The sequence below is a fragment of the Marmota monax genome, unplaced genomic scaffold, assembly GCF_021218885.2.
Source record: "Marmota monax isolate L192 unplaced genomic scaffold, Marmota_monax_Labrador192_F-V1.1 WCK01_AAM20220418_F8-fsc00005, whole genome shotgun sequence".
In the NCBI taxonomy this organism is placed as follows: Eukaryota; Metazoa; Chordata; class Mammalia; order Rodentia; family Sciuridae; genus Marmota; species Marmota monax.
The window spans coordinates 24,599,223-24,626,861 of NW_026692254.1; the positions used below are offsets into that span (position 1 = coordinate 24,599,223).

Below are 27,639 nucleotides of genomic sequence, written 5' to 3' on the forward strand. Positions count from 1 at the left end.
TGGGATCTCTACACAAAGGACTTAAAATCAGCATATTATAGTAACACAACCATGTCAATGTTTACAGTAGCTCAATTCACAATAGCTGAATTGTGGAAGCAACCTAGACGCCCTTCAATAGATGAATGGATTAAGAAACTGTGGTATATATACATAATGGAATATTACTCAGCCTTAAAAGAGAATAAAATTATGGCATTTGCAGGTAAATGGATGGAGTTGGAGAATATCATGCTAAGCGAAGTAAGCCAATCCCCCAAAACCAAAGGCTGAATGTTGTCCCTGATAAGTGGATGCTGATCCATAATGGGGGGGGGCATGGGAAGAATGGAGGAACTTTGGGCAAAGGGGAGGGTTAGGAGGGGAGGGGACATGGGGGTAGGGAAAGATGGTGGAATGAGATGGACATCATTACCCTAGGTACATTTATGACTGACATATAGTACAACTCTAAATCATATACTACCAGAGAAATGAAAAGCTGTGCTCCATTTGTGTACAATGAACTGAAATGTGTTCTGCTTTCATGTATAACTAATTAGAACAAGTTTAAAAAAAAGACGGGGAGTGCATGGTGGAGCAAAACTTCTCACCTCCATCTCCAAGGAGCAAAAAAACAGGAGAGTGAAGGTGCCATGATTCCCCATAGGAACACACCTTAATGATCTAAAGACCTCCAACTGGGTCCCACCTCTCAAATATTCCACCAACTCCCAAGAGCACCATATAGAGGAATAAATAATCAACACACAGACTCTTGAGGGACATTCAAGATTCAAACTATAGCAGCAGTTGAGATTTAGTTTACTGATGTTGTGAGTCATTAGATGAATATATGGATATGCACTCCATTCCCATTTAACAAAAATAATCAATTAGAAAAGAATATTGGAGAAAAGGGATGTCACTTCAAATTATAATAAATTAATGAACACCTGACCTGGTAGCCATTTCTACAATGGAGAGATATCCATCCCGTGAACAATGGGCCTCATCCTAGATTTGGTATTGTCCTACCTTTGCATACGGCTTCTAGGGGAATTTTTCAGTGTTTTCTCCTACAATTCTGTGATTCCAATGTGTCCAATCTATTTCTATATTTATTAATATATTCAATCAATTCATATTCAACTTTGTTAAGTCAGAGCCCATTCTTTTTTTTAAAGATCACTTTACATCTGCTATACATTTTTGTTACCTTTAAAGTTTACAATTATCAAGGACTTTTACTGCTGTTATGACCTAATATTTTGGAAGTAATTTATTTTATTTATAATAAAATATAAACATTATGAATTTATTATTTATAAATATGTAATGAAATTCTCTTAAATAATGATATATAATGAAGTTTTTAAAATTCCTCTCCTTTTTTTCTGACACTTTTAAAAAAGTATATATTTATTTATTTTTATGTGGTGCTGAGGATTGAGTAAGTGCGTCATATATGCTAGGCAAGTGCTGTACCACAGAGCCACAACCCTGGCCCTATAATGAAGTACTTTATAATTTAATATATTTAGTTTAATTTAATAATCAAAACAATAATGCAATAGGTACATATGTGTGTGTGCACTCTCATAGCCTTTATTATCACATAGGCCACTCTAACAAAACAATGACCTGAGTTTTGGTGAGGGTTTGGTTACATAGATCTGTTCATATATCAGATTAGTCAATATGAATTAAAAGCCACAGAAGTATTTATTTCCTTGTCCTGGAGTTGCTCTCTTAAAGAAATGATCAGAAGTTTATGTGCAAAGATATCTGTAAAAACATTGTTTGTAATAGCAGAAGATTATAAATAAATTAGAAATTGAACTTCAGAGTTTTGATGAAGTAAATAATGGTAGGTGTACTATGCCAAACACAACGTAGTCATTATAAATTAGATTTTTAGAAAAATATTTTCAATGCATAGGATAATGCTAAAACCATATGATTAAGTGAAAAATGTAGATACAGGTTATAAAAGTGCATGTATAGTATGATCAATTATATATATACACAGGTATATATATATATATATATATATATATATGTATATATATATATATATATATATATATATATATATATAAAATCTTGTTTAGCAATTGTATTTTATGATAGTTATTCAATTCATCTATCTATTGGAAGATGGCATGATAAGCACCAAAACTAGATTTTAACTTTGCACTTAATTTTTTTTCATATTTTCTTTAGTTAAAATATTTTTAATCCTAAATCTAATATTTAAGACAAATAATTGTGAATGGAAAAATAATGTTGTCTTGGTTTATTAGTAAGTGGGATCATACCAGCTGGTGTGATGGATGTTGAAGGAATCTTCAGGACCTCCTTTTCTTGCAGACAGGACTACTTTTTCTGACTACTTAGAGATGTCACTGAGAGGAAGTTGGCTTTGTCCCTTATTATTGTTCAGCTTCCCCAAAGTGTCCCTTTTCCAAGAGAGGAAATGACCAGATGAAAAACTAATGGACTTGATAGAGTGCAAGCACAAAAATGGAAGCCAAAGAATATGATTATAGAAGTCGGTGAATGTGGTCATTTAGGTAAAAATTTTTCATTTCACTGGAGATCAGAATGATGCACTAGAGCCCATTTAGCTACTTTTTCAAATTAGAAGGTGGCAAACAGAATGTGTCATTCTGGGCTGGGCTACTTATCTCTTTTTCTGATCTTGATACTGCAGCCCATTTGAGATGACACTTGGTCTCCATTCTGAGTAGTTTTTTGCTTAATGACAAACTTGGGGTACTTGAGGGTCACACACAGGCACAGAGTGGGAGACTGGATTCATGGGTCTCTCCTGACAATGTGCAGAGATAGTTGGATTTCTGAATAAGCAACGCTTGTTCCACTGTTTCTTAACACAGTGGGGAGGACCGCTGGGTAAGGAGTGTCAGAAGCACTCTCAGTTTTCCCATGGGGTAAGTCAACTTTAGCCAGATTTCACAGTCTGTTCAAAAGCTTTTAATTTTGGAATATTTTGTATGTTTATCCTGACCGCCCTTCTTCTATCATAAACACAAAATCTGTTTACATTAAGCAGTTACACTAATTAGAAATGATGGAGCCTTTCTGGCCAGCCCATGAGGCCAACAGGGAGACCTAGCAGAGAGTAACTGGGGTCAGCTTCCAAGATCTCTATTCCTGAAGGAGACTGCCAGGCATGGAGTAGGATCTTTTGGACTTACACATTCTCTCCTGTGAGGAAGTCTGTCCTGATACTGGCTCTTGACTTTCCCATTTTTTATTTCTTCCTTTCACTCCTACTCACATCCTGTTGGAAGGACATATTTTGTTCTTATCCTGCTCCGGAGTTTGCTTATGAATGCAGATCAGAAGTACATCTGCACTTTCTCAGCAAACTCATCGTTTGGCTGGGTCTCTTCATAATTAGATTTTTCTAAAACCTCTCTCCTCATATATCAATTATTCCATTCTCTTAATCATCTTCCTCAGCGTTCTCCATGATCCTACTCATTTGTCAAGCTGTCCAGGTTTACGCTTCAGCATTTGCCAAGAAGGGGTGATACATACAAATGGAGTTCAGTGTCTACTTGACTGTAGTCTTGGGATCTTTTCTCCCATGATTTTCCTTTTGTTCCCTGTGTTCCCTGACAGATCATCAAATTGCCTTCAGTATCTGATTCAGAATATTATTCAATTTGATGTGCTTTTGGATTTCTGTGATGATGGCTTTAGAAGCAGAACATTCTGGAAATTGATGCTCTATGTGTCGGTGTCCCTATGTATTGGAAAACTTGACTTCCTGATTTGCAGACCAGTTTTACAACTAATTAACCTATGATAACCTTGAAGATACCCAACGGACTAGAAAAATCATGGAATAAATTCCAGATTCCCAGGTTGAATAGTTAGTGTAGGGGAAGATATGAAAGTATTCAGGCACACAACGGGCAGCTCTCTGTTCCAATGGGAGGGGCAGAGTCTGAAAATTTACACTCTGGTGATTGAATCATGGTCCTCACCCCATCACACAAGGCACAAAAGGAACAAGCTAGCAAGGTCCTAGGTAAAAGACATATACAAGAAAGGATATATATTTCTAGTTTGTCGATTAGGTCTTTCTGCAGTACCTGATACAAATACACTGTCTTTGACATGTTCTCTTCCATTTGTAGACATTACTTTATGATGAACATAAATTTATTCTTTTATTATAGTCATTAAGTGTGACAGATTCACTTCTTCAATTGATCTATGAGGGTTTTTCAATGCCTCCTTTACTCATGTATTTATTTTTTCCATGATATGTTTATTGACAGCTTGCTATCAGCTGGGTACTGTATGGGCACTGGCAATGGAATGTGTATGTAGAAATAGATAAGGTCTTTGTCCTCATGAATTCTGTAGATTAATAGGAAAGATATGTGTTAATCATAACTCCACAAATACTTGTAGAATCACAGGGATGAGAACTGCTGATTGAAAGGTACCATGGTGAGAGCCATGTTGGGAGGATGTTTAGGAGTTCTGACTGATTGGATTTTCTTGTGGGCATTTGGGACTAAAGTAGATTCATAGGTACTTATGTGCCCTGTGGACTCTTGAAGGTGAGGTCATGCAGGAGTGTCTGTTTTGATAATGATATATTTGTATATTTAAAGTAGTTCCTTAATTTTTATTTTCACTTAAAGCATATTTAACATTGTTTAGTTCATCAGAATTAGGATATGAAAAGCCCCTTTATCAGCCAGCTTTGTGTTCCTACCCAAGAGAAATACCCAAGGAATTAACTTAAAATAAAAAAAAAAAGTTTTGTTTACCTCACAGTTTGGAGGTTCCAGTTCTAAGGCAGGCATCCCCATTGGTTGGGCCTGTGGGGAGGGAAACATATCCCAGTGGGAGGGTGTATTAGCGTGATTGTTCACATCATAAGCCAGGAAGCAAAGTGAGAAGAGGGGCAGGGTCTCACACCCCCTGTGAGGGCATGCCCCCAACTACCTAAGGACCTCCTATAAGGCCCCACCTCTTAAAGGTCCACAGCACCTCCTGATACTGCCACCCTGGGGACCAAGCTTTTGCATACAAACCTTTGGGGAACATTCATTCAAACTCTAGCAACCCTAGCTATATCATCCTTTTATTAAAATGATGTCTAGAAAAGTTTTAAGCAGGATCTTGAAAGTCTGCAGATCTTCTGGCTGTTGGATTCAGTGTCTTCAGTTTTAAGTGAAATTCAACTCCCAATCTGGTGGGAAATGTGGCACTCCTTATCTCCCAGTGTTCACCAGTGCACGGTCCCATAGCAGGTTTTAGGAAAGACTTGGGGCAAAAGGCTTTTGTGCTGACAATTAAACCATAAGAGAGTATTGCAAAAGAAAAAAATATTGGATATTTGAGACTTTAACAATGCCTCCAACAATACCCCCTCTAGGGAATGTTTTGCTCATTTTTTTCCCTTCAGCTCAGACATTGTCACTTGTCCATATTGCTAAGTTTATTTCAGCTCTGCCTTGGGGGGGGGTGTCTTTCAACAACTGTCCTCTGTTGTGGAAAATAGGACTAATTAAAGGGAAAATAAAAGTATTCTATGATCAAGTAAATTTGGGGAGCTCTAACTTTTTTTTAAACTGTAGGATATCGCATATTCTTTAATATAATTAATGTAGGTTGTAAATTTCTAAGACAGTGGTTTTTAAAAAGTCTTAAAATGTTTATAAGAGATTACATTATGTATGGCAGCTTTGGCTGCACACAGCATTCATTCTGACTTACATGATTTGAACAATACATATATATATTTTTTTCTTTTTTTTTTTTTTTTTTCAAAACTGGGAATCAAACTCAAGGCCAGGCAATTGCTCTACCACTGAGATGACACTGAGCTCAAGAAATCTTATTTCATGATGCAAGGCATATTAGGATGACTCTGAGATTGGGTGATTTGTGGCTTGGTGGTAGCATCAAGGGTCCACATCTTTTCCAGCTATTCCTATACCATGATCAATGACGATTTAATACTCAGACTGGTAGGAGAGTGGCTGGGGCTGGTTCAGGCCTCAATATAGAATGGCAGTATCCTATGGAGAGAAGTGGTAGTCTCCTCCTAGAGTTCCTTCCTAGGTAAGGAGCTGTTCCAAAATCTCCCAATAGACTATCTCTCACATACCTCAGGACATAACTTGGTATTAACCTTGTTCCTAAGTTAATTGACAGCAAGGAGAATGAATGAACTCCCCACTAAGCACTGGAGGTAAGCATGGGATGGATAGACACCTGAACAAAATTGAAGTTCTGTTTGGAAGGAGTTATATGAAAATCACTAAGAAGGCTCCTAAAACTATTTCTAAGGAAACATGTGGCTATGGACCTAATTGTGTGCCTCCAAAATACATAGGTTGAAACCCTAACCCATAATGTTAACATATTTGGAGAGAGGATCTTTAAGAGGTAATTAAAGTTAAATGAGGTTATGGAGGGCATCTATAGGACTGGTAGTCTTATAAGAAGAGGAGATTACCCAGACACTGCTGCTACCACCTGAAACACACACTGAAGAAAACCTAAATGAGTATATAGCAAGAAGACAGGAAGAGAGATTTCACCAGAAACAAAAACTGTCAGACCTAGCCTCCAGATCTGTGAGAAAATAAATATCTGCTGTTGAAGCCACCTATTCTCTGGTATTTTATTTTGGTTGTTGAGAAGACTAAAACAGATTTTGGTACTGAGAAGTAGGGTGCCACTGAAACAAATTACCAAAAATGTGGAATCAACTTTGGAACAGGGTAATGGAAGGAGACTGGAGGGGTTTTGAAGTAAGGCAGCCATTATGAAGTCAAACAACAACAAGTGCTGGCGAGGATGTGGGGAAAAGGGTACACTTGTACATTGCTGGTGGGACTGCTAATTGGTGCAGCCAATTTGGAAAGCAGTATGGAGATTTCTTGGAAAGCTGGGAATGGAGCCACCATTTGACCCAGCTATTCCCCTTCTTGGTCTAGTCCCTAAAGACCTAAAAAGAGCATGCTACAGGGACACTGCTACATCGATGTTCATAGCAGCACAATTCACAATAGCAAGACTGTGGAACCAACCTAGATGCCCTTCAATAGACGAATGGATAAAAAAAATGTGGCATTTATACACAATGGAGTATTACTCTGCATTAAAAAATGTCAAAATCATAGAATTTGCAGGGAAATGGATGGCATTAGAGCAGATTATGCTAAGTGAAGCTAGCCAATCCCTAAAAAACAAATGCCAAATGTCTTCTTTGATATAAGGAGAGTAACTAAGAACAGAGTAGGGACAAATAGCATGAGAAGAAGATTAACATTAAACTGGGATGAGAGGTGGGAGGGAAAGGGAGAGAGAAGGGAAATTGCATGGAAATGGAAGGAGACCCTCAGGGTTATACAAAATTACATACAAGAGGAAGTGAGGGGAAAGGGGAAAATAATACAAGGGGGAGAAATGAATGACAGTAGAGGGGGTAGAGAGAGAAGAGGGGAGGGGATGGGGGATAATAGAGGATAGGAAAGGCAGCAGAATACAACAGACACTAGTATGGCAATATGTAAATCAATGGATGTGTAACTGATGTGATTCTGCAATCTGTATACGGGGTAAAAATGGGAGTTCCTAACCCACTTGAATCAAAGTGTGAAATATGATATATCAAGAACTATGTAATGTTTTGAACAACCAACAATAAAAAATTTTAAAAAAGCCTACTTTGCTATGAAGGGACTGTTGGTAGAAATGTGATCATCACAGGTGATTCTGGGGAGGGCTCAGAAACAAAAGAGGACAGCTGTGGAGTTGAACTCCATCTTCTTACAGAATGGTAGATTATCATGGCCAGAATATTTGTAGAAAGAGGGATTAAAGGCCATTCCTGTGGGATCTCAGATGGAAATGAGGAACAAGTTACAGGAAACTGGTGGGAGGCTGATCTTTGCTATAAAGTGGCAAAGAACTTGACTGAACTGGGGGAGGTAGAACTTTCAAGTGATGAAACTGGATAACTGGTTGAGATTTCCAAGAAAAACATTGAAGTTATGGATCGGTGCTTCCTAAAGGTCTTACAGTAAAATGTGAGAGGGTGGAGAGAAAGCAACAAAGGAATGGTTCAGCAAAAGGAACCAGAGCTTGAAGATTTGATAAATTCATATGCTATTCATATTGCAAAACATGAGGAAGTCTGTTCTAAAGACAACACCAAGGGTATGGGTAGACTGTCACTTGATAAAGAGATTATGGGATTATATGAGCAGAAACCCTGCAAGTTTGAACTGAAGGGGATAGAGGAAAAAGGGCTAATTGAAGGAAAGCTGTTGACGTTCTTGGATTCTACAGAACAGGAAAAAAAAAAAAAGAGAGCTATTTGGTTGAAAATGTGAGATAGTCTTCAAGTAAAGGAAAGGATTATCCAACAGTGAATCAGAGTTAATTACTCCACCACAGGCCCAGAGCACAGAGGCTCCAGGTAAGCCTGTCTTTACCTTGGACTCCACCTTAGTTTCAAATGATGGGTCACCTCCACTCTCAATATTGTTTCATTACAGTTACTCAAGCAGACGCATACTCCAATGTGATAAAAAAATTAGAGTAATACAAAAGTTCCTAGAAAAAAAGATGAAATGTTCCTCCTTTATGCCAATTCCAGCCCTGGAAATACTGCTAAAGCAACTTACAGTGTATATTTCTGGTCTTTTTAATACCAAATGTATACATATGCTTCTCTCTGTGTGCATATAATTGTACACATATACTTTGAACAGTTTAAAATTTTTAACATTGGCATTTTTTTCTTTATTCAACAAAACGTGTGGCCCCACCTTATTCCTTTTGCATTAATTCACTGTGCAGAAGCATGATCATTTCTTCAACCAGTTTGGTAGGAGAGAATGTAGTGTGAAGTGTTCTCCGACTTGCTGAATGGAACGTCTCTTGGGATTGTATTAAACAGAAAACTCTTTTGGATGAACTAACCTTGACCAGTAGGTTCTCTATGTCTGTTGTCTTAAATGAAGACTCAACTTTCTGAGATTCTCATGACAATTGGCTATTTGACCACGGCAGTATCTCTCTCACTGGTTGTTCTCTCAGTAACATTGAACACTAGTTAATAACCACATGCTAGAGAGTCATTATTGGCCCAGTGCATCAAAACTGCTAACATTCTTTAGGGGACCACATCCTTTGTTCTTCTGTTTCTGACAGGGTACTGTTATGGAAATTTGACATTACTTAACAGCTGACTTATTCTATTTTGGATGAACTCTCCTTCCAGCCACAGGCATGGCCTGAATACAATAAATCTGACTAATGAGTTTACAGGCAGTATTTTGGCAACATAAAAGATTCTGACCCCTGCCCAGAAAAGTTTACAAAAATTTACCTAGTGTTTACAAGGAAAATACTTCCCCAAATTTATGTTATTTGAATTTAATTTTGTTTATCGGCAAACACTCTACAGAGGTACAAAACTCACCCTGGTAAAGCTATTTAATCCTTAAACCCATTTAACCCTACCAATAGGGTTGTTAAAATAAACATGGATGATTCTAACATGCCTGAGAGTTTACATAACTGTCCTATTTGCAAGAGCCAAGATATTGTTGTGTTTATTATAGACAAGGGATGGCCTTCACTAGAGGATTGGATTGATTTCCAACAGAAAGATTATTCTGTAAATCCAAATCCCATACAAATGCTGTTAGTTATCATATACATATATATCTGTTGACTCAGTTGTTCAGAGGCCCAGGTGCAGTATTTGGGAAGATCTGTTAATTCAATTTTTTTTTTTTTAGTTAAAGCAGTTTAATTTTTTATTCTTTGTTTAAAAAACTCATTCTTGCTTGGATTTAGATTAGGTGACAGTATATATACATAGAGGAAAAGAAAAAGAATTAGCATCATTAAATTGGTAGATCAGTGACTTAAACATTTTAATGAACTTCCTCTCCCAATTTTTAAAAAAATATAAGAAAAAAGATCTTTCCCAAGTCCACTTAAACTTTAGCACCTCATCTGTGTCATCTGTGGTATCTTTCTAAATAAAGGGTACTTATAAATTATAACAGATATTAGACTCCATGCTTCATGGTTCAAGGCTGTTTATTTTATAGCATTTTATTTTGCATTATATGTTTTTTTCTAGAGTAATAGCTACCACTTTTTTAATGTGCTTCCATCATGATTTTATTTCAAAGAATCAGGTATTCTTTAAAGTGAGAAACAATCAAAAAAAAAAAAAAACAATTCATTCAAGCTTTGATCCAAACATTTTCATATATTAAAAGTGCAAGCCACATAAGAATGGTATAATAATTCTAATAACCCTAAGTTTATTAAATATGTATTCAGTGATAAAATATGCACGATACTTGTAGTTATGAAATGGAGTTCATATTTTTTATTACCATCATACTCCGCTTGGTGAATGTAATCTTAATAATGCATAGGAATAGTTCAGGCTACCCATGTCCTAGATCTACTGTAGATTTGTCCAGGGATCAGTCAAGATCCAGGAAAAGTACTGAGGATGTCCATGTAGAAGATCATGTCATATGTCCAAACCTTCTCTTCTCTACCCCTGTACACTTGAATAGAGGAAGAAGTTCTTGTGCTCTCATGCCTAGGAAGGCAAACTCAGGTAAGACATTGATGCAAGGACGCCATTTTACTATCATCGTTCTGCTCATGTAATCCAGATATATCAAGTCCCTGCCATGTCCTGCAGTCATATCTGACATTTGACTTCAGAGTAGGAGCTGTCTTAAATGGAAATTGCCTGCTAGACATATTGCAACTCCCAGAGTGATGTCCTCCCATAGTTCTGTGACTCAGTAGGTCGATTATTCCTTTTCCTCTCAACACTGTTCACTGAGAAAGCTTGGTTAATGGACTGGGTGATGGCAGCTAATGTTCATCTCCCCCCTTCTCAGGTACTACCAAAGAGACCTAATGACTGGGGGAAGGAGAGGAAGGGAAGAGAAGTGCAGAGGCACAACATGAGAGAGTATTGAGATTCCTATGTGAAAATAAAGACTGTTCAATTCCTGGGCCATCTTGGGAATCTAGGGCATCCTTTAAATTAACAAATATTAGTTAAAGCTTCTTTAACTTTGGTATGTCATATCAGCTACTTCAGAAAGCCAAATGGTGTCAGAAAGGTGAGAAGCTTCCTCTTTTCTAAGGACCTTTAAGGGGAGTTCACATAAGCACAGCTAGTTACAGGCACATGTAGGGAAAAGTGCTGGCAGACAGAGAGGCCAATCTGAGTTCATCAGTTTAACACAAGTGAGATAATTGTACCTTCTAAACTTGTGTTAGGTACAGGGGGAAGGGCTTTGTCATATGACTCTATTTCTTGACCTCTTCCATTTCCCTATTTTTTAATCATTATGCTATAGAAATTGCACTATCCTGGAACCAGACTCTATTTTAGAATCAGAAAAAAATGTATTGGGAAAGTTAATCTTCCCAAGTCTTAATTTCTTCCTAGCAAAATAGAAATTATCTTAGATTAATTGTGAAAAAAATTGAAATGAGTAAATGTGGATTTTGTATGTCACCTGTCACACTGGGACTACTCTGGGTTACACCAACTACCAATCCACTATCAAAACTTACATTATTTGGGGGGTAACACTTCACAATTTTTAAAATAGCAAAGGTTCAGTGATCTTATTTCCTATCATGTTTCTGAGAATCCAAGTAAATACACCATATTTGAAATCTTTCTCTTCATCCTGCACACCTGAAAGTTGTAAAAAATTTTTATTTAGATAAGATCCCTGGAGACCATAGGAGAAGCCTGAGTATTGCAAGGGTTATCAGAGTATATCTCTGCCCTGGAGAAGTTAATGATTGCATGAGGTAGCTGAGGCAAGTGCACAAATTATTATTTAAAAGTCACCAAGATGCTGCGAGGGATCTAAAAGTGAGCTTTAAACAAAGTCATAGTGTGCCATCTTACTGAATATTTGAATATATATACATAGCTTTGTGTAACTGATAAATATTTTAACTGATAAATTACATCTCAGAATATTTTCATGAGACTAGCTGCTTCTCAGGTCATTGTTTCTGAAGCTGTTAAACTAAATATTATTTTTATTTATGAGATGCTCATATATTTCTCAAGTCTTAGAAACTGGTGTTTCAGATGAGGGAGGGTGGTTGGATAGAATTTTGTCCCAAGGCTTTCTGTGTTTCTGATTGACATAGATTGACTCCTACCTGGACTTCAGCATCTTTTGCTACTCCACTACAGCATTTATGAACTGACACTTCCTCATCCCTGTTATATCTGTCAGTAGGTTTACTATGATTCTTTTCTTCCAAAAATTCATTGAAATGTTTGGTTGACTGATGACTTCCCCCTCCCATTGCCTCCACTGTTATGGAGGTATTTGTTTGTGTATGTCCACTCTGAAATTAATGGAGCTTTGGCAAGAAGGAAAATGGATTTGTGTTCTTAGTTTAATTTGAATGAAGCCCATATCTCTCATGTCTGCCTGCCTTTTTTTCTTGGATTTCCTTCCTTTCCTCCCTCCCTCCCTTCTCTTCTATTTATTCTTTGTTTATGCAAAGACTTGCTATTTCTCACACCTTTTTAACTAACCCCTGGTATTCACTTATTTTCATTTTTATTATTTTTAATAATTTTTAAAAGGAGAAATCTTATGCTCACAGCAAAATTGATCAGAATCTGCAAAAATTTTCCACATAGCTTTTATCATTATCAATACCCTCCACCAGAATGGTACATTTTCACAATCAGTGAAACTAGTTTGACACATGATTGTCACCCCAATTCTAATAGTTAAAAAACAGGAGTCACTTCTTGTGTTGTAAATTCTAGGGGTTTGGGCAAACTTATAATGACATATTTCAACTATAATAATATCATACAGAGTTTTGCTGCCATAAAATTCCTTTATACCCCATCTATTCATTCCTCTATTCCTAACCTCTGGAAACAACTGTTCTTTCTCCTATCTCCTTAATTTGCCTTTTCCAGTGAATGCTATATAGTTGGGAAAATACAGAATGTAGCCTTTTCAGATTGACTTTTTTTTCTGCTCAGAAATGTGCATTTAAGTTTGCTTTGTGTCTTATCATGGCTTGATAACTCATTTCGTTTTAGTGTTGAATAATATCCTATTGTCTGGATGTACTACAGTTTATTTATATATTCACCTTCTAAAGGACACCTTTTTTGCTTCAAAATATTGGCAAATATGAACAAAGTCTATAAATATGTGTATGCAGTTTTTTTTGAGTGGACATGTTTTTGACTTATGTGGGTGAATGCCAAGGAGTACAGTTGCTGAATCATATGGCATGAGTTTGTTTGTAAAGAGAACTTTTTTCCTTTAAAAACATCTTATTTGCAACATCACTTACTTTCTGTGGTTTCCAGAGGTAGTGTGTGGTTAATATTGAGGCATATTTAAGTTTAGCCTGACCCTGGTGCAACCTATTCAATTATTTACTTAATTAAAAAATTACTCTGTAGCAGGTGCCATGATAACTGTTCAAGCTGTAGAGATTGTATGTGTTGTTCTCAAAGAGCTTCTAGCCTAATGTGGAGTTTGATGTATAAATGAAATTTTTTCATGTTGATGGAAAATGTTATAATAAAGGAAATTAGAAAGTGGGATGAGAACTCAGAGGAAGAACTTCAAAGAGCCTGGAACTCAGCTCATGTGGGGGCTGGAATTTGAGCTAGGTGTAAGGTAGGTAGGTGGGTGAGGAGGAGTGTGCTAGATGGAGAAGACAAAGGAAGGGGAGTCTTTCCAGAGAACAGGAGGATTTGCTGTTCCCACTTGTGGAGCAAAACCATGGAGTGTGGAGTGGAATTTTAGTAGCACAGTGTCTGCAGTTTTCTGAGGGATTAGTCATTGATGGGCTTTATTAGTAGTAAATTCCATCCTTTAAAACAAGGAGGATTACCATTTTCTTGTCTTCCCTATCTTTGAATTTTCCCTTTATTTTTAATTTTCCTTCATTTTAATTGATTTATGTTATATATATGACTTTAGGATTTATTTTGACATAATTATAAATGCTCGGCATATAATTCGCTTCAATTCAGTCCTCAGTACTTCCTTTTACCTTCCCCCTCCTCCTTCCCCCTGCTCTGGTACCTCTACTCTGCTGATCTTTCTGCTATTTATTTACATTTTAAATCATAATTAGTCTCATGGATGTACGTAATAGTGAGGTCGACTGGAGTCTATTCATATATATGAATGAAAGTTAGGTCAGATTCATTCTGCTGTTTTTCCCTTATCCCGTCCCTCTTCCCCCCCTAAGTCCCCTTCTTCTTCTCCCCTAATTTTTCCTTTATTTTGATGAAATCCACTGCCCCCTGCCTTTTTCCTTTTCTCCTTCTCCCCTTATTTTAGAATAGTTTCCACATAACTTTCTGGGTCTGGCTTATTTCACTTGACATTATGGTCTTCAGTTTCATCTATTCACCAGCAAATGACATAATTTCATTCTTATTTATGGCTGAGTAATATGCTATTTGTGTTAGTGTATGGGATATATACAGATATATATTTATATATGTATATAAATAAAAATGTGGGATATATATCCCATTTTCTTTATCCATTCATTTGTTGAGGGCTGCCTAGTTTGACTCCATAGCCTGGCTATTGTGAATTGTGCTGCTATAAACACTGATGTTGCTGTGTCCCTGTAGTATGCTGATTTTAGATCTTTTGAATATGTGCTAAGGAGTGAGATAGCTGGGTATATGGTGGGTTCATTCCTAGTTTTTGAGGAATCTCCATACTGCCTTCCACCATGTTTGTACTAATTTGTAGTCCCACCAACAATGTATGAGTTATATTTATTTTTGAAAATTGCCATTCTAACTGGAGGGAGATGAAATTTCAAGGTGGTTTTGATTTGTATTTCCCTAATTGCTAGAGATATTGGACATTTTTTTCATATATTTGTTGGTCATTTGTACTTCTTGTTTTGAGAAGTATCTGTTTAGTTGTTTTGCTCACTTATTAATTGGATTATTTGGGGGTTTTTGGTGTTAAGTTTTTTTGTGTTGTTTTTATATTCTGAATATTAATGCCCTATTTGAGGTGCAGGCGGTAAAGGTCTTCTCCCATTCTGTAGGCTTTCACTTCATACACTTAATTGTTTCCTTTACTGTGCAGAAGCTTTTAAATTTGATGGCGTCCTACTTATTGATTTTAGTTTTATTTCTTGTGCCTTAGGAGTCTTGTTAAGGGAGTTTGTTCCTGTAGCAATATGTTAAAGTGTTGGGCCTATATTTTCTTCTAGAAGTTGCAGTTTCTAGTCAAATTATTCCCAGGTCTTTGATCGACTTTGATTGAGTTTTCTGCAGGGTGAGAGTCTAATCATCTGAGGTATCGGGAATTGAACCCAGGGGCACTTAACCACTGAGCTACATCCCCAGCCCTTTTAAAAATATTTTATTTAGAAACAGGGTCTCACCGAGTTGCTTAGGGTTTAGCTAAGTTGCTGAGGCAGGCTTTGAACTCTCAATCATCCTGCCTAAGCCTCCTGAGCTGCTGGGATTACAGGCATGTCCCACTGTACCTGGCCTATCATCTTGGTTTTAATGAAGATCTTGATTTTTGAAATTGATAAACAGTGCAAGGATGCCCACAATCATGCTCACCAATCCTGTCAATCGAGGAATGAGCACCAAATCATAGTGACCCTTTGAGATGAATAGAAATGAATAACTGCCCTTGCTGTTCAGAACCTCAGACTCTAGACAGGAGTCCCCCTTTTTTAGTTTTCCTTTGTTTCTCTGTGACCAAAATACCTGACAAGACCAACTTAGAAGAGGAAAAGTTTATTTGGAGCTTGCAGTGTTAGAAGTCTCAGTCCAGAGACTGCCAACTCCATTGCTTTGGGCCCACAGTGGGGCAGCACATCATGGGGGAAGGGCACAGCAGAAGAAAGCTCATGGCAACAAGAAAGGAGAGAGGAGGGGGAGTGGGGAGAGAGAAAGGGGCTACAGAAAGAACAGCCTTTCCAGAGCACATCCCCTATGGCCCACCTCCTACAGCCATGCCTACAATCCAATCATTTTATCTTGAATATTTTTTGCATTGACAGGAGCTATTGGGGGACACCTCATTTTTCAAACTCTACCCACCTCCAAACTCAAGCATCTCTTCTTAATTTTAGTTAAGAAAGAGAGAACTTTATAAAATCTTTCCTTGGAGTTCCAGCAACCAGAGCACTATGGGGAAGCATTCTTGAGGGTCTTGAGCATCTTTCCTGGAAGAAAAATGGCTCCAGAGTCCCTCTCTTATTTCTTACTGACAATGTCCCTTGGAGAAATATAGAGAACACTTGTAGCCTGGGTCAGTGTTTCATAAGTGTGAGTCTTAGATCAGCAGCACCATCAAAGAAGTTGTTAGAAGTACATTTTCTCAGGCCCACCCCAGATCTCCTGAGTCAGAAACTGAGGACAGGGAGCCCCCACCACTCTGTTTTTTAAAAGTCCTCCAGGGATTCTGATGCACACTCAGGTTTGAGAATCACTGGTCCCAGTGTGTAGTGGTGAACTTTCTTGTTGTTTTTCCATGTCCTGCCAAATGAAAGAGCACTTTGTAGATCTGCCACACCTTTATCCTTCTTTCACAGAGACTGTGCATTTTTTTTTTGAAGAGGGATGACTCATCATCAGATCCAACAACAACTTTTATTAATCATTTATTGTGGTAAAATATATAAAACACATTACTGGCCATTTTAATCACTTTAAGTGTGCATTTTAGTGACATTAATTACCTCCACACTATTGTAGAACCATCACTGCTATTTGTTTCCAAAACTTTCTTATTACCCTAAACAAAGCTCTGTAACCATTAAAGCAGTAACACCCCAGTTACCTCTCTCTTGGCCCTAGGTAGTCTCTAGTTTACTTTCTGTGTCTACACATTTGCCTACTGTAGGAAGCTCACATAAATAGAATGAGTCACATGATATTGGTCTTTGTGTGAATGACAACCCTTTGAAGTGCTAGTTGTACTAGTGCTAGGAGGTGCTAAGCTTGGTACCATATATGGGGCCCCGTTGTCTCAATCAAATAGGCCAAATAACAGTGAAGTTCATTTTTGCTCTGCCCTTTAGATAGAGCTAAACCAGATACATTTTTATTTATTCATCAAGTTGAAAAATGTGTATTGGGTGCTTACTTTGAGTTATGCATTGATACTGAATATGGTATCTTTCCTTCTATGCTTCCAATATTTCAAGAGTAGATGGCATCATATGTATATTTAACTTATAAGAATTCAACTAGATGGTGTTGTAGCAATTATTCTACTACAGTCACATAGCAAACACTCTGTAAATTTTATTTTGCATGTATATGCTTAATTATATACTTTATTCATTTTGCATTTATATATACTTTTTATAGTATAGGATTATGGTCACTCATCCTTGCATATTGTAGTTTATGAATAATTTAAGGAAGTTCAAAGGTAACATATACCTCAAGTGCTGATATGATCCTCTTGCCTCAGCCTCTTCAGTCACTGGGAATACATGGTGTGTGCCACCATGCCTGGTTTAGTGCTAATTTGAGAGTCATACCCCTATGTAGAAAGACTCTTCTGTTTGTGAGAGTTTATTGCAATTTCAATATGTTGCTTTCTTCCTGAACATTAGTTTTTCCCTCCTTGCTGCTGGGGATTCTCAAAACCTTTTGGCCAAGTTCTTGTTCTGATGGTGTTGCCTATGAATTTGGGAGCAATTCAAAACCATTTCCCCCTTGCACAGTTGCTGCATATGCCAAGCCAGGCAGGGTGGGGTCTCCACAGCCTTTATGGCAGGCTTGTATAATTAAAGAAGTAGCCATCCTCTGTCTCTGTCCCTGCTGAGTGTTATTAACCAAACCAGCCTGAGGTCTGGATTTCAGTTTCTCTTACAACAATTTCCCATGATTAATGATGGCTTTCATGAGCTGTCTTTGACAGCATCTGGATAGAGTCGAGTGTGTGTGTGTTTCTTTTTCTTTTTCTTTCCAGAGAGAAATGGACAAGTTCCATGCTGGGCACAGGATTCAGTTCAACCTTTGTACCATATGTTCATGGTTTTTCTTTCCTTTCACTATCCTGGAGCCATCTCAGTTTCCATTTCTGTTTGCTCCTCCCTGAAAATGGTGCTCAGCAAGTACCACGTGTGATTCCTTTTCCTGGATCACCCATCCATGTGAATGTGTGTGAGTGGGTATGTGCACACGTGCCCTCCCATGCATGTAATTTTATCCATCCTGCTAGTCCCTCTCAAGCCATGCAGGAGGCCGGAGCTGTAGCAGATGGTATCCTGGGTGTCTTTGTTCATTGGTGACAGGTTCAATCCGTGGAAAGGGCCTCCTGCTTTATCCACCTGTTACTTATTTAGCTAATCCCTCTTTATCACTTTTGGTTGTAACACCTCTGCCTCCCACTGCCAACTGTAACATGGCTGTAGAGTTTAATTCTAGAGCCACCTCCTTCTTTCTTCCTGAAAACTCCCCAAGGAAGCTCACTGGCCGGAATGTTCAGTGGCACTGGACAGTGGGGGGCCAAAGAGATATGAGACCAAGCTCCAGCTTTGCTCCTGTCTCAAGTGGCTATTTCTGGCAGGTTAACTTACCTTTGTTAGTCTCTTCATCAGCAAAATGACTGTTGTCATGAGAAGTGACCAAGCTAGTGTTACTTCTCACAGAAATCTGTCATGAAATTCTTTTAGCTGTAAGTTCAAGATGTATCCATGTTTTTGAGAAGATCATTTTAGTTGTACCCTGAAGAATAGTTTGAAAGGGGCATTGTGTGGACATGGGTGCATCAATTGCCGCAGTCTGGCTGGGCACAAAATAACGGAGCCACCACACACCTTGTAGATTCAAACAGCAACTCTTTATTCTTGAACTGTCACCGGCACTCTACACGCAGGTTCTGGGGGAAATCCACACCTCCACCGGGCTCTGCATCCCAAATACTCTCTGAATCCCGTGAGAACTCAATGGGAACTCAAGGAGCAGGCGGGCGCCTGAGGCAGCAGGATACGCCCTATTCCCAGCAGGGTCCACCTTAAACCTGGAACTGCCCTAAACCCAAGGAGCAGGCGCCTGAGGCAGCAGGATACTCCCTATTCCCAGCAGGATACACCCTAAACCTGGACCCACCCTAATCCAGCAGGATCCTCCCTAAACACGGATCCACCCTGGTCCTTGAGCAGGGTCACCTTTCTCAAACATTCATGCAATGTCACTGCAAATGACCTGGGTCCAAGGCAAGCCCATTTCCACAATGGAGAGTCCTCCCTCTAAGCAACATTGGGTAGGCTGACAAGGAAATTGCCATGCGTCATTCCTACTTGGCAATGGCTCTCAGCATCAATGATGGGGCTATTGCAGTAGTCAGGTGACACATTACCTTTCTGTGATTTCTATTTATTTAAATCTTTACTTTTTCCCCCGCAATAATATTCTGTAGTTTTCAGTGCATAAGTTTGAATCTCTATCATTACCAAAAATTGCATATTTATTTTCCTGCTATGAAAAATGGGAGTTTTAAAAATGCATTTTGAACTATTTATTGCTACTATATTGAATTTTTGTATATTGATCTTTTGTCTTTTCTATATTGCAAATAATTTGTTCTAGTAGTTTTTAATGGGTTAAGATTTTCTATATCTAAGAACATGGTATATATACAGAGTTTTACTTCTTTTCTGATCTGCATGTCATTTCTTTGTTTATTTATTCTTAAGTGTGCTGGGTAGAATTGCCAATGTTGAACAGAGGTGGTGGAATGGATATCTTTATCTTGATCCTGATCTTAGGGGGAAAGCATTTGGTCATTCTTATTAAGTATTATGTTAGCTGTGAATTTTTAATAGCTCCTTTTGTCAGGTTAAGGAAGATTTATTTTATTCTAATTTGTCAAATGATTTTTTTAATGAAAGCATGATGAATTTTATCAAATGCTTTTTCTGTATCTGTTGGTATGATTATATTTTTGTATTTAATTATTATGGAGGATTATTGCATTGGCTTATTTTTGGACATTAAACCAACCCTTCATTCCTGGATGAAACTCTAGTTGATCACTGTGTATAACCCTTTTGTATATGCCCCATGTTGAGTCTGCTACATTTCTCCACATAACTTCGTACCCGGATCTGGCTTCTAGTCTTATCTTCCTAGATTCTTTTTTTTTTAAGTACTATAGCCAGAAAAATCTTCTTCAAACATGTAGTGAATCTTTTGCTGAGAGTGAAGGCTTACGGTGCTTACCAGACCCTACATGAATGACACCTGTTGCTCCTCTCCTCAGTTTCCACTCCTGTGCTCTCAGCTTCTGTAATCCTGTTCAGATCTTGACACCTTGGATAGGTCAGGCTTGTCATCTCCACAGTCTGCGCTGTCTGTCCTCTCAGCTCAACATGTACTTTCTCCTGTTACTTGCATGACAACTCCCTCCTCTTCAGATACTCCTTCTCAATGAAGCCTACTCCAACAAACCCTTCAGAACTTACAACTCATCCTTGCACAGCTGATCTCTTTACCCTGTTTGATTTTTTTCCTTTCTTTTGTAGCATTTATCACATTTTAGAATGCTAATTTCATGTGCTTTTCAAAAATACTACTGTCTGTTAACTATTCTTTCATCTTAATTCGAAGGAATATAAACTCTGAGTGCAGGAATATTTTTTTCTGTTGATTAGTTCTGGCATATAGTTGGTGCTCAATAAACATTTCTCAAATGAATGAATAACATACATGAAGCTCTTAGACAAGCTTCTAGCCTTTGGAAAAAAGTTCAGCAAATATTTGGTGATGTTCTGTACTAAACACTATTTAGTGGTGGGGATAGAATAATGAGAAACAAAGTGTTTCCTGTTCTCCAGAGCTTGGGGACTGGAAGGGGATTATTCATAAAATCGCACAAAAAGAGTAAATAATTATGAACTGAATTGTGTAATAAGGAAAGGGGGAAAAGACATATACTTACAAAGGACTAGGGATCAAGGAAATCTTTCCCGAGGAAACCATATACTAGATAGAATGTAAAGGGTGAAGTATGAGCTATAGGTAAAGGAGGAGGAGAAGATGCAGAGCATTCAAGGTGATAGTGTTAGCAAGGACCAAGAATGAGTTAAAGGAGCATGTTCCAAGGCTTGGCAAAAGGCCAGAGGGGCAGAAGTACAGAAAGAAGAGAGAGTGGTATGAGATGAGCCCGGAGAGGGTGGCAGAGGAGACACCAGTTGTTAGAACATCTTGATCCATGTTTCACACTTGAATTTTTATCCAAGAGCAAGATAACAGTGTGAGGGTGCCCTAGTCATGTTCCTCTTGAGACAATCATGCTATTGCAGCCAGAAGTACAGTTTGAAGGGGACCTAGAGTGGATATGGACGGATTAGTTTTGAGGCTACAGCAACAGTTAGATGAGAGATATTTGGGTGATTTTAATGTATTCTATTTCTCATTGCTTAACTGAATTTTATAATATACCTAAAATGATTCTGTAGCTAATATGCATTTATTATACTGGAATTAAAATGCAAATTTCAACCAAGGACCAATAACTCTAGAAACCACATTTTTCAGTGATATATCAGATCCCTACATGCTTGGACTAGGGGGGTGACAGCAGGAATCACACAGAATGGAAAACCTAAGAACTCTCTGGAAGTTAATTGGGGGTGTTTGTGTGAGCAGTGATAGAGAGGGAGAGTGGGCAAGGAAGGTTGAAGGACACATGCTCAGCCTCTGAGAAAATAGTTGTTCCACTCTGGGGAGAGTCATGTTTTGGTGAGAAGAATGTTAGGATCCTGCTATCTGAATGTGCTAAAGATTGCAAGAAGTTTTGGGTATTGGACTGACTCTAGGTGGCCTACCTAGAGTCAGTCCAATACCTCCTTGTGTTTATGACTTGTCCTTTGAGTTTTCTAAACACTAGAAAATAGCAGAGGTGAGGGCATGTCACCTTGTGTGTATGTTCTGTTCTGTGATGTTTGTCTTATGTAAATATTGCATAGAGACATTCCCTGTTGATGAAGTAAGCAGTCATGTTGGGAAGCCCATATAAGCAAGAAATAGCAGGTGGCTTCTAGGAACTGCAGTTCACCTCTACAGTCTGAGAGTGGTCTTTACTCATGGGCGGCTAGGGTCCTCAGCCCTACTGCTGTGAGGAAATTCATTTTGCTGAGAGTCTGTTTGAGTCAAGAAGCAGATCCTGAAAGTTGAGCCTCCTGATGAAGACTGGCCTTGTGAGACCCTTGAGAAGAAGACCTACACAAGCCATACATACCTATCCTGCCCCACATAGCTGTGAGATAATAAATGGGTGTCATTTTAAGTGCTAAGTTATGGTAACTTATTATACAGTAGTAGATAATTAATCAGTAGATAACAAATGTCCTGAGTTATAGGACATCTGACTTTTAAAAGACAGTCTAGACATTTTGTTTCTTCAATGGATACAGGGACAGAAACCCATTTCCCTCCAAGGACATCTCCTGACTCGCAGATGACAACTCTGCAGGTCACTTGTTTCCTCACTCTGTGATGCTGTTGGAGTTGATGTTGCATTTGAAGGAGTATGGTAGGCGTTTAGTATAATTTAATTTTGGCTCTATCTCACTCTTTGCATTCAACCAGTTGAATCTTAGTATGTCTACTTTCCAAACAATGGTACTATCAGATTTGGAGATATCAAGTAAAGTTGGAATCCAGAAGCAGAAAAGAGACTGCCCCAATCTTCAAACTCAAACCGTCTTCTTCCTAATTCTGCAACTCAGCCCTGACATTCAAATACTTGTGTAACTTGGTTCTAATAGGGTCCTCCATCCTTATCTCCATGACCACCACTAAATGCCCAAATCCCCAGAAGCTATGGTCAAACTGCCATGTGAAACTCAGAGTTAGACAGTGGATTCAAGGGGGACAAGTTTGCTTCACTGGCCCTGTGATGTCACAATCCTATGACCTTGTGTCAGCCACCTAACCTTGAACTGTACCCACCCTTATATGAAGAATAAAGAAATTGCCCTGAAAGATATTGTTAATTGTCTTCTAGCTTTATGTTTAAAGTAGAGAGAAGTTAAGAGCACGAGAATTAGAGTTTGGCAGAAGTGGGCTTGAGTCACAACATGCCTCTTGATAACATACTGGTCTTTGGGTGCATTATTTTTCCTTTGTGAAGATTTTTTGCAGCCATTTGTAAAACAGAACTTTCATTCTCTGTCATTCCCATGAAGATAAAATGTTGGTATATATCTGATATATATATATGTATGTGTGTGTGTCTGTGTGTGTGCATATATATATATATATATACATGTGCATAGATAAATATACATATATATTAAATGATGTATATATGATACAGCACAGTGCTTGGCATTTATAGGGGCTCCCAAAATGATGATGATAATTATTAAAGACTCTGTTATAGTGGCTTTTGAAATGTGTTCCAAACTGAAGAAGTAAATCCAATTGTTGTAACTCTCTGACTTTTTTTTGGTAAATTCTTGACAAGAGAACATTTATAAATTTGCTAATGGTCTAAAATTATATTTTTCTGAAGAGAAGGGTAGAAGTCCTCTTTGACATCTAGAATCTTGACTGGGCCATCCTAAGTTGTGAAAATGGGTAGAATGGAGGCTGTTCCACTTTGCTTTTGACTGTTGTAATAGTTCTTTGGGGCAAGGTGTTCTGTAGCCATTTCTCAAATGGTCCATTCATCGATGGAAACCAGGAAAATTGGATGGAGAACAACATTTTGCTACTTCTGCTTTGTAGCCTACTAGGAAGCACAAACAATGTGGGATGATGGTATTGGCTTAAACTTCAAGAATATAGTGCCCTCCCTATACTCCTCTCTAAAATCAGTGGACCTTAGGAACTAGGAGTGCCAGATGTCCATCCAGCAAGAGACAGTGCAGCACCCCAAAGGCACTAGGGACTTGAGTTCATTTGCTCAATACAGTGGACTTGGTCTCTTGGGGTGGAAGTTACTGAATATTTTCTTGTTCATTTAAACTTGATCATCTTAAATTTTGCCTCTTGTAGATGTGGCCATTTGTTGATAAAGCAGTTGCCTAAATTCTGATGGCTTTATTCTTTCTTGGTGCTAAACTGAAGGAGAAGGATAGCAGCAGACACAATGCTCAGACAGGGGACAAGCACTGCAGACTCTTATCTACTGAGTTCACCAAAATCAAAGAGCCACTTGGACAAATTCACATGGTGGTCTGGTGCCAATTCCCAGGCACTCTCAGGGATCACAGGGATCAGGGTCTTCAGCTGGCTCACTACTTGATTTCAGACACTTCTTATTCAGATCTTATATGGATACTAAAAAAAAACGTGTTTACAAGATTTTTTTTAAGGAAAGCATTTACATTACATTCTCAAGTAAGCACACATATGCATATATGTGTATTGATGTTAAAGTTTCCCAGATTACCACTAACCTTTGCTACATGACTCTAATATATTCGATTCCATTCCAACTTATTTCATTTTATTACAAGAACTAGTGCATGCCTATGAAATTGATTGTGCAACTCATGATTGGGTCACAATTTGCAGTTTGAAAAACACTAGGCCTATTGACTGTCATTTTCAAAACTGAACTCTGCCAGGCTCCTCCTCTTTCCTGAACTGCGGGTTTGCTGCCCCCTGGTGCTGATGCTTTCCTGGGTCAGCCCTCTCTTCTGCTCTTGGTTGAATTTTCTCATAGGCATCACCTGCTCCCCTGGCTACAACTATTGTTGCCACTGTAGGAATTCACAAATATCTATTCCCAAATCTGGTTACCCTCTGAAACTCTATAGGAGTCCAACAGCATTTTGTAGTTTCATGTGGCTTTCATATGGTTGGTGATCATCATTGAATTTGGCATGTCCCAAGCCAAAGTAACTTTCTCTAAATGAAACAGCTTCCTTCCTTGGTCTGTTAGTGGTTTTCTTATTCTCCCACTAATATAAGTCTAAATGTTTCAGACCATCACTGACTCTTCCTCTTTCTTTTCCCTCCATTACTGACCTTTCATCAAATCTTGTTAATTCTTTGCTAGTAACCTTCCTCTCACTTTTCCATCTTTGACACCACATCACTTTGATTTAAAAAAAAAATGATGTCTTATTATCTACAGAATTGAGTCTGAACTCTTTAGAATACTAGATTTTGACCCCAAATCTTTTCTCCATCATTATTCTAAAATGTGCCCTTTATTGCATTAAACATGGATCCCCCAATTATGAGCTGCAAAGAAACAAATCTCTCTAACCTTTCAGGAATCAGCCTCAATTATTTGACTAATGTGATACTGACCATATCATATGAAGTCATTGTTATATTAGCATGTTATTTGGTACTTTCTCTGGAGAGTTAAAATCTGGGAGTTACCTTGAATATCCTCTTTAATAATGAAAGAGTAACCAAGCTGCATTTACACAATCCTCTAAACCAATTGTTCCCAATCTTCAATGTACAAATGTATAGGTTGATCTGTTAGAGTGTTGTGGTTTACACGAGGTGTCCCCAAATCTCATGTGTGAGACAGCACAAGAAAGTTTAGGAGTGAAATAATCAGAATGTGAGAGCCTTGACCTAATCAGGGCATTAATCCACTGGTCTGGATTAACTAGGCGGTAACTGTAGGCAGGTAGGGTGTGGCTGGAGGAGGTGGGTCACTGGTGGCATGCCTTTGGGGTTTATAGTTTGTCCCTGGTGAGGGGAGCTCTCTTGCTTTCTGTTGCCATGTCCTGAGCTGCTTAACTCTGCCATGCCCTTTGATGTTCTGCCTCATGTTGGGCCCAGAGCTATGAAGTCAGCTGTCTATGGACTAAGACCTCTGAAACTGTGTGCCTCAAAGAAATTTTTCCTCCTCTAATTGTTCTTGTCAGGTCTTTTGGTTACAGCGATGAAAGAGCTGACCAAATCAGTAAGGATTCTGATTCAGCAGGTCAGGAAGGGGGGTTGAGATTTTTCATTTCTACCTGGGTTCAGAAAAAGTGAGGCTGTTGGTCAGAGACCCACACCATGAGCATGGAGGCTCTGGACATCCCTTGAACCTATCCCTTCTCCTCCCTGCCTCTCTCTGGGTTGGAATCCTTATCACCTCCCATCCTCCTAACTGTCTGCCTGCTGCCTACCCCGCCCCTCCACTCTGTCCCTCATGAGCCTAGTGTCTTGTGGATCATCACCTCATCTGTGAACTCTCCAAGATACAAGTGTCATGCAAACCAGAAGCATCAGGTCACTAACCTTATAGACCCAGCCAGTGATTGGAGTTTGGGCTAGGTGTCTTGCTTAGAACATCCTCATTCTTTTACTGTTTTCATACTGTCATTCTTCTCTGCCAACCCGTTTGGGTGAAATTAATTTTGCTGATCTATTTTTCCCAAAATACTGATTTTCTTTGTTCCCCAGCTCAAGCTAGGCCCTATGCACTGCAGCACCTGGGTGTTTTACACTTAGATTTCCAGCAGTACCCTCAATGGAGCAATCTATTATTGCTAGATCCCTATGGGTTTGCAGGAATGGGGCTGCAGGAGTGAATGTTGATTAGAGGAATACTTGGTTATGAACAATGAATGGAGCAGTCCCTCCATGGAAGCCAGTTTTACCTTTTTTCTTGTGGTTGCCCTGTGTTGGACTCACTCAGCTGAGGTGTCATCCGCTGTGGGTCTACTCTGGGATCTGTGTGTTAGAGGTCTTTGTTGTTACAGGACTCTTTTGTAGGTTATAGGAAGCAGTGATATCTCAGGTACTGCATTTCTATGTTTTATTTTATTTATTCATTTTTCTTTTTACTGCTGACTCTATTTTTCAATTCTATTTTCAACATATTGCAAAGAGAACTGTCTTTCTTCAGCTAGGCAGAGATGAGAACAGGGCCATGGAGAGATTCTGGAGAATAGCAGGAGGGGAGGAAGCAGAGGTGGGTATGGGATTCCTGGATGTGGGGTTCCAGCTCTGCTTACATGTCTGTGTAAATTTGGAAGGGCAATGTAGTTCCTTTGGCTTCTTTTCCCAATACTTGGAGATGGTGGGAATAGAGCATTACCTAATAGTCTTTGAGGATAAGTTGCCAGGGCCATACAGAATATATAAATTAAAGCAAACAGAATTCTGCCTCCCAGAACTACACTATATTGCCCTCAAAGCAAGTGAAGGTTTCCTCTGCCCTTTGGGTAGGTGTTTTAAGTCTGTTTTCTGTTGTTACAGCAAAATAACTGAGACTGAGTAAGTTATAAAGCATAGAACTTTATTTGGCTCATGATTCTGTGGGCTAGGAAGTCTAAGAGCATGGCCCCCACTTCTCCCCAGCATCAGGTAAAGGCCTTCTCACTGCATCATAACATGGTGGAGGGTATCACAGGCTGAGCCAGTGCAGGTGTGCTACCAAGATCTTTCTTCCTTTTCTTGTAAGGACACTAATACCATCATAGGGGCCCCACCCCTCATGACCTAATCTAATCTGAATTACCTCCCAAAGAACCACTTCAAAATACCATTAACCTATGAATTTGAGAATCAGGTTTCCAATGCTTGAACTTTTGAGGTACAATTTCAAACTATAGGAGTAGGTCTTTGTGTATCCTTCCCAGACTTAGGGAGCTAATTGA

The 27,639-nt window shown here is 38.6% G+C and overlaps 1 protein-coding gene across 2 annotated transcripts in view; it reads left to right on the forward strand.

Annotated features, from left to right (window-relative positions):
• The window catches only part of Agbl1 (AGBL carboxypeptidase 1), a 719,307-nt gene that overhangs the window by 44,379 nt on the left and 647,289 nt on the right, over positions 1–27,639 (forward strand). The gene's annotated exons all lie outside the window — the stretch shown is intronic.